General features: G+C 33.1%; 1 long non-coding RNA gene across 1 annotated transcript; it reads right to left on the reverse strand.

The window, feature by feature from the left end:
• Nucleotides 1-389: 389 nt before the first annotated feature.
• Nucleotides 390-5,556, reverse strand: LOC143073648 (uncharacterized). Its single transcript, XR_012977560.1, has 2 exons — nucleotides 5,220-5,556; nucleotides 390-1,518 (listed from the first exon to the last, which is right to left on the reverse strand). It is a non-coding gene; the product is annotated as an uncharacterized LOC143073648 (long non-coding RNA).
• Nucleotides 5,557-21,010: the final 15,454 nt, after the last annotated feature.

The following is a 21,010-nucleotide window of genomic DNA, read 5'->3' on the forward strand; positions in this document are numbered from 1 at the left end:
GTGAACATCATTATTGCGTTTTGGGGCGTCGTCACTACCGTTCCAACGTTGAGCAAGTGGGCAAACTATTGTGCTATATTGCTCGAATTTAATATTCGGCAAATTGAAATCTCATAATTGACAATCAGCACTGCTGTCATTAGGGAATTGTGATTAAGTACCTACGGAACAATCATTGTTCCTAGTTCATCCTGCACAATGACGATCACTAAGACGCTTGATGAACGGTAATCGTGCAGGGATACAGGCGATCACCTCTATCTGGTAAATGACGTCATAAAGGCGCGCATAATTGACGATTTTTGTTCCGGTGAAGGACAAACTCGAAAGTTGTCTATTAGATTAAGTTGTCAAATTCATGGGCACTATAAGGAAAGCACACACCTACAAACAAAACATAAATAGTTTTATTCACTTTAATACTTGATTTCTCCGTCTGACATTAGAAGGGTACAAAACCCCTCTCGTTCTTGTTCATTTTTAACGTCGTTAAGCCACTGCATAATATGGGAAGTTTTTTCTTCATCACAAAAGTTTGTTGTATTATGAACCGGATCGTCCGCAATAGGTATTGAATTGTTAACACAACGAGTAAACATCACCGGTTTAGCACGTGATCGCATAACAACAACACTGTCTTTTGGTTTGGTGCCACTCTGCTTTAAGTTCGGCGATTCCTCTGTGGCTGTTGTTTGTTTTAAATATTGGTTACCAGTGTTATTGAGCTTTTCCCCTGGATGAAGAAACGGGGCAATAACAGTATGTGATAAAAATGTATCACCGTTCTGCGCACGTCCATAATCGAATGAATCCCGCGTGCTTGCTTCATCTGAAAGTTTGTTTCGAGTCACTTCCGGACTACTCATGTCTAAATTGTTGTTGTCGCCATGATTTTCTGATTTTTCATTATCGTTGTTTGTTTTTACACTGTCTTTGTTTGTTATTAGTTTATCATCCTTCAGTTTTAAGTCGTACACAACAGTAACTAATAAATTAGAACTGTCTTGTTTTTCGTCGTTTTGAGCATTTCGCAGTGAAATTTGTTGAATTTTTTTGTTTTTTCTTATAGAACTTTCGTCTGTATTTATCTCTGAACACAATTTGTATTTTGATTCTATTTGACCAAGGCGACCAACAGGGTCATTGAATTTTACTGTCTTTTTTACAGCCCTTATTGGTCCGAATTCTTTAATTCCCAGCTTTTGTCTTTTGATAACATTTCGCAGTTGTTTATGATCAATCTTTGGGTTATTACTGTTCTCGGCAAGATTTGGCATACTTATGGCATTTTTTAGAATGCCTTTTACTTGTCTTTTAGATTCTGCTTGTTTTCTCTTCTGAGCATCCTCTACTAAGCTCCCCAGAAACTGGAGTTTTGTCATACTTCCTCTGTGTCGATGCAGAGTTGTCGTTACTGTTGATGGAACATTTTGTTGTTTAGAAGCACCAAATACGTTCAATCCATGCCCACCAACAAACATTGTGTTTCCATCAATTAAGTTTTAGTGTCTCATAAATCTGAAATAATAATTTGAAAGTAAAAATCCGTTGATTAATATAATGCTTTACCCGCAAATTAACTATATTGAATCTGTCCAGATTTTTTTCTTCTTAAATAAATAAAGTTTGTATGTTCTACAATAAACACAAAGAGTGAACTGAAAATAAATTGTTATGCTAACATTTCATCGGTTTCAAAAGCATTAGAATTTGAATAACAGCATCTTTTTTTTTCAGATTTACTATGAAAAATTGCGATTAAATATGTAAATGTGGTTACAATAACCGTGTTATAATAGCGGTTAGTAACATTTACGATTATCAAATTACAAAATGAGGCTCGCAAGATAAAACTTTAATATAATGCAACTTGTCTTTACTAAACACCATTAAATCATACATTTAACATTATTTAAATAAAACACATATTCATAAATTTGCCATCAAAATGAGCAGAAAATATTGTCAAAATGAATAATAGAGCAACAGAGCTCTTTTAGATTTTTTTTTATTTGCGCTTTCTGTCCATTGTTGAAAGTGCAATTGTTTTATTTTTTTCACACGTTTGCCTGTGACAAAACTTACATAACTTTAAAATTAAATCGCTTTCTGGCATGTAATAATAGTCATGGATGTCTCATTGATCTAAGTATCTCCGGAAACAGTGGGAAGTATACTTCATTTTGTTTACACGTTAATGTTTTATTCTGTGAAATGTTTACACGAGGCCTGATATGCACTTTGATGTGTTTCGTCTTAATGACAAAAAAGTTTTGAGAAATCAACTCGTTACTTCGATACTGTTTGAACACTAAGGAAAACTTGTAGTTTGAATCAACTTTATTAACAAATGTAGTGTGTACATTGTATTACATAACCAAATAAAATTGATAGATACTTAAATACCTTCACTATAAAATACATTTCCATCGATAGCTCCGAAGAACATGCTCTGAATTGAAAACTTTCTCAATTTCCTTGTGTTATATCAATTTGTTTTATTTTGTAGAATGAAATTCAAAACAGTGTAGCTGTGGCCATTGATTGACACATTAAAATCATCCATTGACTGGGACAATTTAGGTGAACGTTTGTATGTAACGATCAATGCTCACTATGTCCTTTTTAAAGACACTTAAACTATGGGGTCACCAAAGGTTCTCAACACCTAAATAAAGTAATTCGAAAAATTAATCAGAAATAACACGATCTTTTGATTTATATCAATTATATAAATCAAAACACAAAGGTTATTCCTGATTAATTTTTCGAATTATTTTATAATTAAAGGCGCTAAGAAACCTTTGGTGACCCCACAGTTTAAATGTCTATTGTAGGTACGTCGTGAACAGTGGTCGTTACAGACAAACGTTCACGTAAATTATCCCAGTCAATGGACAGGGCCGTAACTACCTATGAGGCAGGGGAGGCAGGCAACTGCCTCCCCTGAATTTTCTACACCAAATTTTTGTTTTTGAAGTAAGAAAATAAAATATTGACAATATGTACACGAAGAACTTGAATTTATATCAAAAACAACACAAGTTAACAGTGATACGTGATATGTCTGTCATTTTTCGGATTTTTGATCGAAAGTAGGCCGTTTCAGTATTTGTTTTATTTCTTTTTTATAGTGTGGCCGTCCATCTGTTATTCAGTATTGAGGGGGTCAGTATTCGTATGAGAACACATATGAAACTTTGCTTTCGATAATTTTGAATTAAAACTTAACTATTCACATTTATTTGGAAGCTCAATTATTTAAGCAGAGGAATTAAGTTCCTTTTGTATTGTGAATCTTTTAAGATATCGGAAATTCGTTACCGGCTAAATCCGCTGTTGGATCGTTTTTTTAAGTTTCCCGATAGTACGAGAACATTATGGTCAATGCCTTAGTAGGTAAACACTCCCATTCGTTGTAGCAGGGACTTTCTATACTAAGTATATACTAGACTAGTATAGAAAGTCCCTGGTTGTAGTTATATACATGTCTTTTCGGCTTTCAACAATATTGAAATTAAAGATCCTCGATAAAAAAAAAAATATCTTGCGTTTTATAGTCTTGCTTTATATGTTTTTTGAACTTACAGTTTCTAAAAAAAAAAAATATCTTTAAATACAAAAAAATACAGATGATAATTGTTTGCATGAAAATTGCTCCAAGGATCCAGCAAAACTGATCTTTCTTAAAGTAAGGAAATCGAAGGAAAACGGGTAATTTTAGCCATTGCATTGAGAAAAAAAATCCACGGTCACAATTAATTAATGTATTTAATGTTAACAATTATAAGTACAGCCTTCAAGACGGAGCTAGCCTTGGCTCACCCCGAACAGCAATCTCAGCTTGTTTTTGCATAAAAATTGCTTCCAGGTTCAAGTAATAGTGATGTTTCTTAAAGTAAGGAAATCGAAGGGAAACGGGTAATTTTTAGCCAATGACTGAGAGAAAAAATCGGCGGGGGGCTGCGCCTATCAAAGGGGGCTCAATCAGCGGCCCCAAACCCCTGCCTCCCCTGAATTCAAACCCTAGTTACGGCCCTGATGGATGATTTTAATGTGTCAATCAATGGCCACAGCTACACTGTTTTGAATTTCATTCTATGTCAAATTTTCTTTTCGTCAATTCAAAATGTTACTGTTTCAGACACTAAAACTTTGAATTGACAACGTCACATGTTTACTATCTATATAGTACAGAAGCCTTTAAGGGACAAACTAATTTACTTTTTACAATTTGATATAACAAAGGCTTTTGTAATATAGCACCAAGGTTAAACGATTAAATTATCCTTATATATACAAAAAAAAACATCTGCACTATATTCAATGGTAGTCCCGCCGCCCCTCATCTTCTTGTGAAATTAAAGGATTGGTTGTTTAATGTTAGGGTAACACGTGTACATGTTCAGAAAAATATCAACACAAAACGCGGAAGACACCTGACATACGTCAAAGAGACTGCAACCATTTAAACCATACACAGCTACTTTTGCATAGGTACTATTTCTGTACTAAAAAAATGCAGTACTGGAAATTTACTTTTAATATTTAGTACTATTTCTTTACTTTAAAACTATTGTAATATTTAGGTACTTGTATTTTACAGTACTTGATTTGTACAAAATATTTTGATACAGAAATAATACAATATCGTTTGAAAATCATAACTTTAAGAGATTTGAAATAGAAAAACTTTGAAAATGCTGAAAATGTAACGGTAGTAACCAAAAAATCTGTAGTACCTATTTCAAGTACAAATAAAGTACTGTAAAATACAGGTACCTAAATATTACAATAATTTTAGAGTAACAAAATAGTACTGAATATTAAAAGTAGAATTCCAGTACTACAAATTTTTAGTACAGACATAGTACCTATGCAAAAGTAGCTGTGTAATAAACAATAACATTAAAAACTTGGTTTCTCCAAAGCTACATATATTATTTACAGCCTAATATCTAGGTGTTGTGCTATGACACCTTATTGCTAAGAAGTATAATCTGTTTAAATATGACTTTGGCGGTGGTTTTTTTTTCTAGCTACATTATTGCATATTGTACTTTTTTAAATATTATTTTTGCCATTAAGCTTCTTTGAAATGATACACAAATTTTATTTTCGTATTAGTATGAATATCAATAACTGTCATCACAAAAAAACTAGAATAAAAGTAAAATTTGAAAAACTGAGAGTAATGAAATAAAATATGGCAAACTTACTTCTACGAGGATCGTTTCCAAATAATTTGAAAGAATCAAATCATAGAGTTTGGCAGTCGCAAGTATTACCAACACGACAAGTGCGTCATATACACTCTGCAATCATATGTGGATAACTTTGTGGTTTACAATTATCGATCAAACTATGGTCCTTCTATTTTAGGCTTTAATTTCAATTGAAAGTTTAAAAAGAACATATCATGTTAGATAGTAAAGAAATATCAACTTGTAAATATGTGAGATAAGTAAAGTATTTATCGCAATAAATGGACAATTACTTATGTGAATTGAAAACGTAGGTACATTAATTTAATGTTTCAATGATAATAAAAGTAAGTTTAAATATTTTCATTTGCGATTCAAATAAATATCCTTTTATACTTGATATTTTATTCATACATGTATATAAAACACTTACAACAATATTTTTATTTAACAACATAATATTACATGGTCCAGAGTACACTATTAACAATTATAGTATTGTTTAGATATAAATGAAATTAAATACCTTTCTAGCACCATTTTAATGGTACTTCTTACTTTTATTCAATAACAAGTTATGCAATGTATAAGTTGATTATGAAACGTAGTGAGCTTGTTGTATGTTTTATAAATGACTTAAATCAATAATGCAAGAAAACACTGTCATAAAATTGTCTAACTTGAAGCTCATCGTATTTACTATTACCGCAATATGTATAAATGACTTTCATTTCAAAACGTTATATTTGGAAAGTGCATAACATAATTGTAGAAGATTTTTTACTTCATAAGATTGAAATAGACTGTCAAGGAATCTCTTTATATTTTACGGCATCTGCCTTTTAATATTGTAAATTTCCAACTATATAGAATGTATTTACACATTTGTTGTGATGTTCAAAAACTAATCTATATATCACTGGTAAATTATCAAGTCGGGGATTTCGTTAACACAAATTACTTCAAACTTTAACTAAATTTTTGCATAGTATTAAATACTTGAAGTTTGGTTGTAACGGTTGAAAACTTATTTTAAACGATAAATTGGAAACGATCCTGGTACTCTAAGACAGCAACTCAACAACAACAAAAAGTATGTCTATTCTCAATTTTACTACATATGATCTACAACAATATAAAACTGTTTAAGTGTATCACAAAAAAGAAATAATAGTATATAAATCACTGATGTCACGCTAGAAAATGGCTATAGAGTGCAATTATAGTAAAATAGAGACTTCCAAAACATGCGGTAATACTTAATTTTGAGATATATATTACATTCAACAGATAATTATTTTGGTAAAATCGAATGCTTTTTAAACTTCATTTCATTTCGTCTCGAAATAAACCTCACCTATGGTCACTAAGATTCCGTCGTCATGTCGTTTATATCAAGCTCTATTGTTCCGTAAATAATAATGACGTTGATGTAGATTGTCGTAATACAAGTATAACCTACTTGTTCAACGAAAACATTATACAAACGCTGCGCTATAAATTTTTTCAGCGATATATAAATCTCTGATATTTGTGGAGTTATCGTTCTTATCACGGTTAATGTGTTGTCGGAGTCTTGACATGAGATGTATTATGATACCGCTGACACTAATCAGAATCAGAAAAAGACAAAACGCTGAACCTATAAACCGTTTACAATCGAGAGGCAGCCTCTTCGACTTTAGATATTCCTTACAAGTTGTATGAAACACGATCAAAGCATTATCTATTAAGTGTACGATACGGACAACTGGACAACAGCATACCATTAAGGATTTGCAATAACTGTCGGACTCTGAATCCAAATACGAAAAGAATAACATAAAAAGGTTATCTCAAAATAATGTTACCGTTAAACTTTTCATCCGCTCTGAAAAACATTTTCATATTGTACTTCTAAATTGGCAAAATTTAGACTTTTATCTTTGTGTAGTAAATCATTTGAACCCTTATATAAATCCTATATATATTTGTATATGAAAAAAAAGAAGTTCCATTTGGATTAGTCTGTTTCCCGGCCGTTGTTGAAATTTTTTGAAATGTTAATATTTGTTTATTCCGAAGGCGAATAGTGGAATGACCAAGCCAACAATTTTTCAACTTTAATGGACCACCCTACCTGCAGGCTAAATTATGAATTTTTGGAAAGAGAAATGTTTATTCTTTAATTTTTGCCTGGTCGTAGAATTGAAATATGGTGCATTTTTTTTTTTAAATATGGTCAAAGGTCAGTGATTGAGTTTTTCACTATTGTAAATTTATTTCACAAGAGGTTATAAAAAGTCTCCAAATAATATCTGAATTGTTACTAAACAAGAAATTCATAATGAAATAAACTGTGACAATTTATTTTCAACTTAATTTGAAAATAATGCAACCACCAAATGCACATTTTAAAGGAAATTCAGACTAGCAACAATAAGAAAATAGAAGATTGAACAACCGACTCTCAATTTATTTTTATTTTTATATCGCATGTACTTTTAAAGATATATTTCTGAATTTTACGGCTTATTAAAAAAGAATCAAAGTCAATTTGGTTTTTGCTTTGATCTATATTTATTGCCAGTCACAAATGTTTCACGAGGCAGTTAATTCAAATGAGTTAAATGATTGGCTAAAGTTTCAGCGTATATTCTAGCTCTATGATTTTTTTTAGGTTTTATGTGCATTTGCCTTACAAAAGCACACATGAACCCTCAGAAAGAGTTGTTGTATGGGATATTTTAACGAACAAAGGGCTTGACATCAGGTCATCATTTTCATCATCATCCTTCCAATATTGATCGATGAGTTGAATAATTACTAAAACCATCAGACCGTTCACATGAACAAATATTGGTATACACGGATTTCTGTTGGTTGCATACATAGTTGTTATTGCAAGCTGTTTCCCTTGCCCATATACGCACAAACAAGGTCTTGAAGAAAATCTACTGACATAGGTTCCTCAAAGAAAACCGAGAGCAAACTGTTTTTACCCTCTTGCCAATCAGAGTCTTTGGAAAGTATGACCACTGGTTTAGCAATATGAGAGTTCAACCAAACTTGCGTTAAAGCATTGCACGTGGGATGTGCTGTAAAAACGTGTTTTCACATGGGGGAATTTTCATTAGATAGGCACCTTTGTTGCGGCAAATTCCACCCTTAGCTTGTTTAGATCTTCATGAACTTTCCCTTCGGATCATACAATTTTAACGGCGATTCCTGATCTCCCGTTTGAAAACTTATCGGAAGAGGGTATCACTTGCCCACAATTCATCACTTCAGTGTTGACATTAATATCATTTATATGGTCAATTGTATGATTTACCGTTTGTAAAAGTGTTAATTATTCGAAATACTAAATATTTGCTTATCCTAGGCATACATTACTTTAGCCGTATTCGGCACAACTTTTTTGGAATATTGGTCATCAATGCTCTTCAACTTTATACTTGTTTGCCTTTCTTACTATTTTGATCTGAGCGTCACTGATGAGACTAATGTTGACAAAACGCGCGTCCTCTCGTCTTGTGTATTAAATTATATACCTGTAACCTTTGATAAATATTGTCATAACTTGGAAGATTGAAAGAGGAGCAAATTTCCTCCTCAAGGAGGTGAATTATATCAGATTTACAACATTTCCACATGGTACCATCATCATGGACTAGAGCTGATGGAAAGGGACCAATAGGATATGCCAATATCCTGACTAAAGTAATAAAATTAACGGTACCAATTTTCTTGCACCAGATGCGCATTTCGACAATACATGTCTCTTCAGTGATGCTCGTGGCCAAAATATTTGAAATCCAAAGCTTATATAAAAGATGAAGAGCTATAATCCAAAGGGTCCAAAAAGTATAGCTTAAATCCGTGAAAGGAATCAGAGCTTTGCATGAGGGAGATACATTCCTTTATAATAATTTCTATCAGTTTGTAACAGCAAATTTTAATAACACAAAACATCCGTATTTTCATGCCAGTACCGAAGAACTGGCTACTGGGAATTATCATGAACATTAGCACGACGAACTAATTTTACTGGGTTTATATGTGCCTTAACAAAGTTACCTGCTTTACACTTGAGTTTTTAGATCTTGGTCGAAGCATCGAAAGTATTGGGAGGAGACTCGAAATAGAACTGTAGAATATATAAAGGCAACAGCAGTATACCGATGTTCGAAATTCATAAATCGATTGAGAAAAAAACAAACTAAAACTGAGGGAGACACATCAAATATAAAAGGAGAACTACGGCACAACAGAAACACAACACTAAAATGTAACACACACAGAAACGAACTATGATATAACAATACCCATTTTCCTGACTTTGAACAGGACATTTTAAGAAAAAAAATGGTGTGTTGAACCTGGTTTTGTGGCTAGCCAAACCTCCCGCTTTTATGGCAATGTTAAATATAACATTAGAATGACAACATTACATAACAGGACTACAATACTAATAAATGGGAGAATATATAGGACAGAGAAACACACGAATAATAGCTATCAACAGGTGCATTGGTTTCAGACTCATTAGAGCAGCTTTCCACAAAATATTTAACCATCTGGTTACCACGTTCAAGAGATTTAAGAAGATAATCCTGAACATTTATTGAGACTTGCATTTTTGTAGAAATATTTATCAATGACTAAGAATGATCGGCAACGTTAAATGGATCTGTCATATTTGAATGCATATACCTTATCATATCAGAGACATCGCGTCATTGCCGTTGGCTTGTTTTCTTCGTGTTCAATTTCTGCATCTGTGGCTGATCCCGGTCTTGACCTCATTTCAGAACTAAAATGCGTAAGGATGTGTCTTACAAGCATCCGTTGAATAAAGCGGGTTTTTTCCTTGTCAGTCCTATGATGTATTTTGAATCTTTAATACTAGTTTTCTCTGCAGCCATATCACTCCAGATACTATTTAAAACTCCATGTTTATGTCTGATTGAAATCTGACCCGACATAAAGACATATTTTACCGTTTCAGACAGATTCAACATATCACATATGTAGGCTGGTGTCCACCTAGCATAGTTCGTCAGATTGGTAATTAAAAAGCATCGCAACACTGCAGCTATCATTTGCCAAACTCATGGTGTAATTGTAATGCCAAAGCAAGATAAAATGGGATTAACAGGTTCATGTTTTAAACACGTATGTATTCTGTTATTGCCAGGACTTTTCGCAGTTTGTCGAAAGAAAGTTTAGAAACATTACTTCAATCTGTCAATGAAGAAACTATTACTTTTGGGTTATGTAGTAACAAAGTTGTTTAAAGGGAAAGGAATAAACTTTTTACGCGGTTTTCAAGCTCAGGGGTAAGAGAAAGATAAAGAGTGCATCAGCCCAAAAGACTGTCGAATAAATTTAAGGTCTCATCAAATCCCACGTTAGCTTCAGAATCCACTAAATATACTGTTGGAAAATCATGGAATTTTTGAAACATCATTAGATGCTTTTGCCGAAAAAAAATTAGACAAAGATATTTAAATTTCAATAGAAGGAAAGAAAGTTGAAAATATGTTCATTTCGCGCAGAATTTTAGTATAAACGTGATATTGGAGGCAAAACATATGGCATATTAAAATGTGATATATGGGACTTTCATTTTGAGCAATGAATTGAAAGGATTGCACCTTTGGGATATGGGATATTGTTGATACCCCCCTCTAAAAAAAACCCCTTAAACAACATTGAAACTTTGAAAGAAATTTAAATATCTACATACTACAATAACTGACTCGACAGCTGCTTTATTTTTCATTTCTTTAATAGGGACATGTATATGTATTTACATCCCAGCTCCTTTGTTCTAACAGGGGTGATCTGAGCCGGATCACCCTACCAGATCACCCTAGTTTGAGTTTCTTTGTTATGCATACTTTCCTTTGTTCTGTAACATTTTGGCGGGAATGTCAAATCCACTATAAAACTTATAATTAAATATACAATTATACGGAAAAGACTATCAAAATTCACGTAGAAAAAATCCAGTGTATATGCTGGGATTCGAACTCAAGACCTTTAGCATATCACGCCACAACACAACCACTACACCAGGACGACTGGATACGAACTATCAGGAATTTAACATAATTAAAGGAAGCAAGATGATTTTTATAAGTGGGGCGAGTTGGCAGACCTTTATTCAGTGGGGTTTAAACCCTTTTCGTTAATAAGTGAATTGTCAGTGATTGTTCAGTTTGATTTTACACTTTTTCAAAAGTTGGGAGAGTCGGTAAACAAGAGTGTGGAGATTTTTGTTCATAAAGTGGCGATATAGGTTGGGCCGATTGGCCAGTGGGGCGAGTTGTCATTGTTTGATATCTACTCATCCTGTTTGGGGGTCAAAAAGGGTATAAATCATATAGTAATGTATAAAGTATATTATAAAGGTTGTGTGGTGTTCTAAATTAAATTTTATGAATTGTAAATGGTTTTTCGTCTAATCTAAAACAGCTGGGATGTAAAATAGTTATCCCACTCGGACTTGGTGTGTCAGTGTTAGATCACCCTCTGGCCTCCGGCCATCGGGATGATCTTACACTGACACACCGCGTCATCGTGGGATAACTATTAATTAAAGGTTATGCATATTGTTGTCAGTTATAAATCGAGATATATAAGTAAATTTGTCCTTGATATTAACCTGTATGTTTCTTCATTTATTTTTATTTTGCGTTAATGTCATCGTTTAACTGGACATTTGCATTTTTACACACAAAATACCATTGAAATGCTGAAAGACACATTTATTATATTTCAGTTACTACTAAGTATTATCCGATAAAGAAATTACGATTATCAAACAAGAAAAGTGCCATGGAGTTACGATTATCACCCCGAATTTTTCAACAGCAATTATCAAAGCGCTTACGATTCAAATATGATGTAATGGTATAGAAAAATCTTGCAGCTGAGTAACTATTGACAAAAACATGCTACATTTGAGAAAAATAACTGTAAAATTTTTTCCTATATTTGCCGTCGCCATATTGGGATAGTCGTAATTCCAGTTACGGTTATCAGTTTAATACCAGTGTAATAGTTGAACATGCCTAGTACATGCATAGCCCATCTCCAGCTAAGGTGTTGAATTGAAGTTCACATGGATACAGATTTATATGAGGTCGAATTATTCAATAGCAAGTCATAATACATTAGCCGTGTTTTTTATTTTATTTTGACATACTTTGGGTCAAACTACCTGCTTATAACGAAATGTTATTTTTAAAATTCCGCTTCTATTCATACCTGAAAGAAAAAGATTAGTATTTTAAAATTTTGTCTAGATCGTAGCTCATGACCTATTAACAATACCTGTAAATGGTTGTTTATTATGAAAATTGCTAGAATTTATCTAACAAAATATAAAAATTCTAACATGACTTGCTTCATTCGCTTTGTGAATAAACCCATGCTCTAAATCTAATAAAATTTGTTTGCACATGCGTATATTGACTACGGCAAGATAATGAATTTTAAAAATTGGCATGCATTTAATATATTTGATACACTTAAAACACTTTCAACCTCTTAAATGATGCACATGTTGTTACTAATTAATTTATTATGTCTGTAACGTGTTGCAATTCGACATTGACATATTTGACCTAGATATGACAACCGTCCATGCCTGCTGTTCAAACTCCTCCCTCTGAAAAATCACATTGCCAGTCGTTTGCTTGTTTACAAACAAAAAAGGGAGGTTCATGGAAGAGCCTACACAAACAATCTACACTTATGCACATCGGACATAGAAATTACCTTAATTGTCCTAATCAGAATAGAAATAATTGAGGCAAGCTAAACTTTATTGTAGTTTTTTTAACAGGGTTAGGCTCAATATCGCTCAGGCAAAAATAATCACGAATATGATGCCTACCCATGTTAAAACTACAATACAGTATAGCTTGCATCAATTATTTCTTAATTAAAAAAAAAACAATAGCCAGTGAAGTACAAAAAGACCATGGGGAAAAGAAAAGCACCCTTTTTCAGAACATTATTCAGAAAACTAAAACCTTCGCATAAAGTAATCTACAAAAAGTATTCATCTTATTGTTAGATTTCATATAGTAAATACAGCTACTTCTTTCCACCTTTCACCGTTGTAAATACAGCTACTTCTTTCCACCTTTCACTGTTGTAAATACAGCTACTTCTTTCCACCTTTCACCGTTGTAAATACAGCTACTTCTTTCCACCTTTCACCGTTGTAAATACAGCTACTTCTTTCCACCTTTCACCGTTGTAAATACAGCTACTTCTTTCCACCTTTCACCGTTGTAAATACAGCTACTTCTTTCCACCTTTCACCGTTGTAAATACAGCTACTTCTTTCCACCTTTCACCGTTGTAAATACAGCTACTTCTTTCCACCTTTCACCGTTGTAAATACAGCTACTTCTTTCCACCTTTCACCGTTGTAAATACAGTTACTTCTTTCCACCTTTCACCGTTGTAAATACAGCTACTTTTTTCCACCTTTCACCGTTGCTTATTGCAATGATAAGTTTCAATAATATAGTGCAGAATATTTCAGTAGAAAAAAAAGAGTTTTGCCACAGGAGATCAATTGATAACAGTTAATATCATTTCGATATGTGTTTCCTTTTTGTTTTGATCAACGTGAAAGCACTGATAAGTTCATCGTACAGACAGTACAATATTTGGAGCAGTAAGGCAGCAACCATTTGATTTTCTGGGCGGGGGGGGGGGTATGGTTTTTTTTGGAAAAAAAAGTTTGTTTCCAGTTTTTGGAGAAAAAAATAATTTGTTTTTGATTCTGAGAAAAAAAATTTGTTTGTTTCACCCTCAGCTGCCACTATATGTAATGCTAAAATTGAAAGAAAAAAATTGTTTTCGACTTGTCGGAAAAAAAATAGATTGTTTTTCGCCGCAGGCGAAAAAAAAAGTTTGCACAGAAAAAAAAACCATAGCCCCCCCCCAGAAAATCAAATGGTTGCTGCCTAAATTTACAATGCAAGTATATTGAGTTATTGTTAAAAAATCAAATAAATGTATACATATATTTTTGTTAAAACATTTAAAAATGAACAAATTCCCTAGTAAACAAGGTAATAGGTATGTTTTTTACCCGCTTCATTAAACATCCACTCCACCCCCACAAACAAGGTATTAGGTATGTTTTTTACCCGCTTCATTAAACATCCACTCCACCCACACAAACAAGGTATTAGGTATGTTTTTTACCCGCTTCATTAAACATCCACTCCACCCCCACAAACAAGGTATTAGGTATCTTTTTTACCTGCTTCATTAAACATCCACTCCACCCCCACAAACAAGGTATTAGGTTTTTTTTACCCGCTTCATTAAACATCCACTCCACCCCCACAAACAAGGTATTAGGTATCTTTTTTACCCGCTTCATTAAACATCCACTCCACCCCCACAAAATGTTTAGTAAGGATGGCATATTACCCGCTTCGTGAAACATCCACTCCACCCCCACAAAATGTTTAGTAAGGCTTGAATATTACCCGCTTCATTAAACATCCACTCCACCTTAACAAGATGTTTAGTAAGGATGGAATATTAAAGCAGTTTTATTAAATGAATTCTGTCTGCTTGATTAAGGACATACTACAAACAGGTAATTCCTCTTTAAAACTACTTAACAAGTAAATAGCTACATTGTCCTTAAATATCTATAAACTTCATTTAAATGAAAAAGGTATTTACTAGAATAAAGTTTACAGGAAAAAGATTAGTTCTGTCTGACTAAATCTATCATCATTATTTTACTATTTATCAGATTCAATGTACATTAGGGAAATCAATAGACGGATTTTGTTTTAAATGTTGACAAATAATGTATTTTTACGAACAGATCTGATTCGGATTGCGCGTTGGGCTTACCGTTGACATGTTTTTACAAAAAGATTTATTTACTGAAACTCAGCAAATATGCCTGGTTATCTTCCCCTGGGTCATATTATCTTAACCCTCTTTTATATTAAAATACCAGACTACTGGCAGGCAACAGTCGTATTGTATTAATTCTTAATTCAATCCCAAATCTGCTAAATGTCTTTTTTTTTCATTCTAATAAATTGAAATGAGAGGCGAAAGACATCCAAGTGACATTCATAAGACGAAATTAAACATACAACACCATAGCTAAAGACGAAAATGTCATAACAAACAATTATAGTACATACAACATAGAAAAACTTGAGACTGAGCAACACAAACCCAACCAAAACTGGGGGTGATCTCAAAAGGATCCGGAAGGGTGCGCAGATTTTGTTCTACATGTGGCACCCGTCCTGTTGCTCATGTCAGTACAGACCCTGTAGTTAGTCTAATTCGGTTGATCAAATACGGGGAAAACGGGATGGGATTATAGTTTAGACATTTGGAATATATTTATTATCTGCATGTGTAACAGATATTCAATGACGTTCAACCAACCCGTGATAGCGAAAGGTGATGATTTCATCTTCATCACTTGGAACCATTGATTTAATAGTTAGAAGCAGCCCTCTATTAAGAAAATCATGATAAGAAATACATGTCCTAGAATATTGTATCAACTGAGAGATATGTAATCCGTATGAAGTCACTGCTGGAATGTTGCTACATAGAAATGGAAAGTTCACAATTGGAAAGCTGATATCATCTATTTTGTTTTCAACCGACTCTCATTATCAATTTCCTGATGCAAGTCCAGATATGAGGCAGACTTAACTGTATCTGTTGTATACAGTATCCAAAGTTCGATGGAATAGATATTTTTAACATAATCACCAAATTTTGAATTTTTTAGTGAGAGAAGGTCATCTGTATAGCGGAAAGTAAAATAAAGGATACTGCTTAATTCTTTTCTTTCTTCCTAAGAAGTTCTTATGTGAAGTCAGACTTATATGAATAAATGAACAAGAAGAGGTCACTTTTGGTTCACAGGAGAAAGTTGATTGTTTATTGAAAAATACTTCCTCCAAACATAACAAATATGTCGTCAATAAAGAAATAAAGCATCTTGATAATGTCTATTTTAGAGATTATTTGGGTTTGAATCTGAGTGATCTTTTATACATTAGGATTTATCCCCCGAAGACAAGATACTTGTATCTATGTTGACCATTCTTTTTTATGAATCAACGTAGAACCATCTCTTTCAATTTGTCTTTCAGTTTGAAATAGGGACAACGTGTGTTAAGTATAGAAAAGTCAATTGCTTTTAAAATTGTTGCAAGGTTAACGATAGAGTCTTAAGTTGTATTTATAATAAAAGATCCTTTGTTTTGTAGTATCTTCATCTGATTTACGCCACCTCTAGAATAGAAAGTTTAGCAATAACTTTGAAACCCGGCATTTATTGCTGATAAAATTGATGGTAATGATTAAGGAAAAGGTTTGGTGGAGCACTTGGAAGACCGAGTAATATAACGTTGTTTGTAGGGATCCTTGTGTGGCGTAGGTATCCAATACTGGATGGAAGATTCAGTTCATCGTCTTTGGTTAAAATTCCTAAGGAACATAGAGCAGACCTATGACTATCCAGATTTCCTCTTTGGTAAATGTTTATTTGAACTAAAATTGGGGGAACACACATCGATTATAAAAGGTCAAGCTTCATTTAAAAAAATATATGTGAAATCAAAAACTTGTAGTTATACTTGATTTTTACGTATTGGTCTCGTTTCTAACAAACACTGGTATTGATAATATCAATTGAATTAACACCCTGGTCTTTACGTTTGAGTGTTCGCAAATTTATTGCTAAGCTTTACATCAAGTCTGCTATTGCTATAGATGACCTTTTAATAGCTTCTTCCCCGTCAATACTTGGGACGGTATGACAATTATCCCACACTTAAATAATTGCTATAATCTACAAGTGCAAAAAAGCAACAGTCCACCGAAAGACAATGCGCTGAATAGATCCCTAGAAATAACTTCCTGTATCGTATTCCATATTGGTACATTTCTAAAGTGCGTGTTAAAAGAGATCACATTTACTATATCTGGAAAACAATATACTCCTGACTAAAAAAATATCGTTATGTTTCACTGTTATATGTTATTAAGTAGAATAGGATGAACACATCGCTGAAGATACCATTAAGGGAACTTTTTTAGTTTAACATAAACTTTACTATCGACAATTTCAGGAATATTTGACAGTTTTATTGTTATGAATAGATCTTATCTTCATGTGATTCGTGCTGAAACATTGTTTATAACAATTATCATTTGATCTATGGTACTGAAACACAATTGTCTGGATTAGTTGATATGTTATAGTAGCACGCTAGATATACAATGACGTTCTGGGTAATGTTTTACAAAAGTAGTCTGTCGTATCCCTTTACAAGTAGTGCAATGAGGTTATATAACAATTGTAACGCTTACAATGTGGGCAGTGGAATTATGTTTTGTATTTTAAAAAAATTGACCTCGAACATCACTAAAGATAAATTATTAATAGAAATGCACACCGTGTGCTGTAAAAAAGGTATCGTTAATGTTATATGATGTGATATGATAATAAGACAACTCTCGACAAGAGACTAAATGACACAGAAATTAACAGCTATAGGTCACAGTATTGCCTTCAACAATGTGTCCATTAGCCTGCAATCATAACTGCAACTGTTACTTAATTCTAGAAATCTTCCATAGAACCTCTCTTTGCCGGCATCATTCTCAATGGATCGTCTTTTATATTGTGTCTCAAGAACCACACATCAATTGCTAAATTAAACAAATTTAAACATCACTTTATTTTCATGTGTCCAATCTGCTTTACTGGACTAATCTTAATCAGGAACGTTCAAAGCCGAAGATTTGAAAGCCAAGGAAGAACCGAAATAGTTGAAGACAAATAGGAAAAAGTATCAAATAGATAAAATAAAAAAAAAATAAAAAGAACCAAAAGGAATATCGTAGATAACCAATTACAATCAAACTTTAAGGTGAGAATATTTTTGCGGTCCCATTCATGACCAAATGTCTCCAATGGCAATACATTCTGCACCGTGACTAAAAAGAGAAAGTTGATTTTTTTTTTGTAAAAGAATCATTTCTTTATCGAACTTTAGTAAACATTTAATCACAAATATACCGACCTCGAAGTGAAAGTCCCCTATAAAATGGGGTAAAATATAACATCTAATTCCATAATTTACTATGAGAATCAAAGTGTAAGGCCTAAACTGCACGATGCATGACTAAGGATCATCAAGAATCAAACCGAAAAATTCTTTGTTATAACTTAACCGAAAACTAACTAATCTACTACAATACACACAATAAGTGGGAACATAATTATATAAAACACTGGTGTCCTAAGGGAACATCATATAATTTATTTGTGTCTCTCGCATCGTTTAATCCATAGATTCCCCATGGACACATGCATTAGTGTTTTTTTTTATCACAGTAAAATACTGTATGTATAATCACATTCCCCTAGAGAGTTCATTGTTTTTGTTAATATTAGTTTCATGAGATGGTAATTAAGAACGATAACCCCACACAGACTGAGGTCCTTTGAGATAGATTTTCTTTTAAGCTTCGTAATGATTTGAATAGTCACGAAACCTGATTGTTCCATTCCTTCTTCAGAACTATATCTTAAATGTGTTCGGTCATAATCACATTGTCCCACTGGAAATCAATCGTATACTTATATGTTATCATGTGATTCCAGTTCTGTTCCGGGTTAAATGTCTTATAAATATTACTCGAGGAAAACTTATATAAATACGAACACTGAATCTCTGTATGAACTTCATTATACTTCCACATTATAAACATTATAAAATGTAGAAAATAAAATAACAAAAGTACCGAGGTCTAAGGAAAAAACAAATCAGAACTCCCTTGTCAAATGTCAAAATCAGGAGCACAAACTCAACAAACGAATGAAAAACAACTGTCATATTCCTGATGTTGTATAGGTTTTTTCCTTATGTAGAAAATTGTGGATTAACCTTAGTTTTATATCAGCTAAACCTCAAACTTGTATGACAGTCGCACTTTATTTCCATTAATTCCATTATATTAATAATAATGTGTGAACAAAACAAAGGACTTAAGTGGCAAAAAGTCAAAACGTGTTAACAAATTACATCATCTACAAAACGGTATTACGACTGAAAACTTCAATACACTACCCTTATGATTTATGAAACGGAAAGTCAATAAAAGAGAGAGACAGTCAAACTCATAGATCGAAAATAAACTGACAACGCCATGGCTAAAATAAAAAAAAAAAAAAAAAAAAAAAAACAGACAAATAATAGAACACAATACACAAAATAGAAAACGAAAGACTAAGCAACACAAACCCCACCAAAAAACGGGGGTTGATCTCAGGTGCTCCGGAAGAGTAAAGCAGATCATGTTACACCAATTGTGTTGCTCATGTTATTACACACCCGGTAAATAGTCTAATTCGGTAGTTCATATCGTGAAAAAGGAAGGGGATTGTAGCTACGACATAAGTAGCATATCCGACATCATCTGTGAAACGGTTGTTTCGTAACGGTCAACCAACTCGTGATGGCGTTCATAAATTTAACAAAGGATGCTTTCAACTTCACCATTTTGAATTCTTGGTTTATAAGCTTCCTTGTTAGCAGCAATCCTCTATCAAGGAAATCTTGATAGGACATACAAGCCCGGGAATAATGTATCAATTTGGAAGATATATTAGAATGTTGCTACATGGAAATGGAAAGTCTACAATGGGGAAGCTGAAATCATCTCTTTTGTCGCAAACTTTTTTTTAACCGACCGTTATTGTCAATTTCTAGATGTAAGTAAATATATGAGGCCGACTTAACTGTATCTGTTGTTTCCTTTTATTTCTAGGTCGATGGGGTTTATGCGTTCAACATAGTCACTAAACTTTGAATTATTTTGTGAGAGAACATAAGCTATATAGCGGAAAGTAAATTTAAAGATATTGCAACTTTTTATTTTCTTCCTAATAAGTTATAATTACTGTATGAAGTCAGCCTTATAATAATATAGAAACAATTTGACAAGAAGAGGGGGCACAATTGGTTCCCATTAGAATGCCGACAGTCTGTTATAACACGTCCCCCAAACGTAACACATATGTTGTTATTCAAGAAATCAAGCATCTTGATAATATCACTTTCAGAGAATATTTTGTTTGAATCAGAGTGTTTCTTTATAAAGTATAATTTATCTCTCCTTTAAGACAAGATACTTGTATCTACATTTATCATTATTTTTTTTTAGAGCAATACCAACTCTTTAAATTTATCTTTGTGTTTGGCATGGGGAATACTTGTGTAAAGTGTAGAAAAGACGAATGTTTTAATACTATTGCAAGATAAAACAGTCTTGGATTGTATGTACTCTAAAAGGTCTTTGGAATTTTTTAGTGTCCACATCTGATTTACTCAACCTCTAGAATAAGCAGTTTCACATTAGTTTGAAGCTCGGTTTTGATTGCTGATAGAATATATGTTAATAATTTAGAAAAAGGTTTCGTGGAGCACATGGAAGACCCAGCAATATACCGTTGTGTGTACAAACCGTTATGTAGTTTAGGTATCCAATGCAGTGAAGATTATTCAGATTTCCTCTTTTGTACGCGTTGCGAGGGTATATGTTGAATTTCCAAATGAATTGTCAATACCTACTTCATTTAATAAGCAGTTTCTTTAATGCGATTTACGCACAAAAACGATGTTGTTTGGGCTTTATCTGCGGGGACTACACCATATTTGTCACGGAGGTAAGACAAGTGTTTTGCAATATTTGGGTCTTTAAAGATTGACAAGCATTGTTTT

The sequence above is a fragment of the Mytilus galloprovincialis genome, chromosome 4 (genome assembly GCF_965363235.1).
Source record: "Mytilus galloprovincialis chromosome 4, xbMytGall1.hap1.1, whole genome shotgun sequence".
Lineage (NCBI taxonomy): Eukaryota > Metazoa > Mollusca > Bivalvia > Mytilida > Mytilidae > Mytilus > Mytilus galloprovincialis.